The sequence below is a fragment of the Elephantulus edwardii genome, unplaced genomic scaffold (assembly GCF_000299155.1).
Source record: "Elephantulus edwardii isolate Elephantulus edwardi_28Jun2011 unplaced genomic scaffold, EleEdw1.0 scaffold00036, whole genome shotgun sequence".
Taxonomy (NCBI): Eukaryota; Metazoa; Chordata; class Mammalia; order Macroscelidea; family Macroscelididae; genus Elephantulus; species Elephantulus edwardii.
In genome coordinates, this window is record NW_006399786.1 from 2112847 (window position 1) to 2114286 (window position 1440).

Below are 1440 nucleotides of genomic sequence, written 5' to 3' on the forward strand. Positions count from 1 at the left end.
TCTTGAGGGGCTTTGAGGAATCTAATCTACTTTGGATTTACAGTGAGATGTGAGAAATAGCTACAGAGAAACCTCACAGTAATTATCATTTTCAAAACAGTGATGACACTGCCCTCATTAGACATTAAAGAAAAAAATCCAAGTTTTATTGATATCAGCAGAAGTAGGAGAATCATGCCCATTTCCCAATGAAACGACTTGTGGCATTCAAGGGTCCCCTCCAGACAGAAGGCAGACTTGATGCAGTAGGAGACAGGAGCACAGCACAGCCCTATGAGATCTAGGCTAGACTAGAACTAGTCCATCTTCAGTCCAGGGAGAAACTGGAGTTTAAGAATCAGGTACCTGAGAGTCTCAGATAGTTTAAGTAATGAAGATTTACAGAACAAGTAGTTCTTATTACATGTTAAAGATCAAAGCCTTCTTAACATTCTTAAATTGTAGAGTTAAAGATCCTTGCAGTTATTAGAGATACCTGGACTATGTGTCTTGCACAAATGGCTTCTTTTCACTACTGACCTAAATGTTGGCAGTTTGAAGCCATCAGCGGTCAGTGTCCATTATGTATGTTGATATTGTTTTGTACCATCGAGTTGGAACTGACCCATAGCTGACCTTCCAGTGGACCCTACAGTGGGTTTTCAGTGGCAGTAAATCACGTAGGAAGAATCTGCACAACTTCTTCCTTTGCCTGCAGGTTGGCAAGGCAGCTCCTTACCTGTAGGCCACCAGAGCTCTCTACTAAGATTCCGAGTAAGACTATGCTATAGGGCAGTTCTATTTTGTAATACATGAGTTCACCATAAGTTGGAATTGATTCAATGGCAACAGGTTTGGTGGAGTTTTGTTTTGACTGCATGAATGTTCTTAGTGCCTCTGAAAACCGGCTGGAGGGTCAGCTATGGGTCAGTTCTGACTCGATGGTACACAACAGGAATGTCTAGAAACAACTTTCTTTTTAAGAACCATGACTTGACGAGGTTTGTTTCTCTTATTGTTTTCAAAATGTAACATGAATTTCATGGGAAGCCATGTGTCTAAAAGAGTCAACAATCCCAGGGCAAATGGATGATTTTCACAGAAACCATCTTGTCCCCTGATTCACTTACTTTCTAGCCATTTCTGAGCCTCACATAAGAGGGAGTTCCACATTAGAGTTAAAGGTCACTTCCTGCTAAGTAACACCCATTATCTTCCTACCACGTCAATGACTTCCAACCCCTTATAGCCAGACAAATCCTCTTTTCAAAAGTAGACTTATGACAGAAATACCTAGTTATATATCTCTTTTAAACAGTTTTCTCCCTCCTCTGTTTCAGTGCAGTATACATTATTGAACCCATCTTATTCAGTCTCTCCCCAACCCCAAGGACAGTCCCATTCTACAACAGTGGCATCATGTAATATTTGTCCTTTTGTGACTGGGATATTTCACTCAGC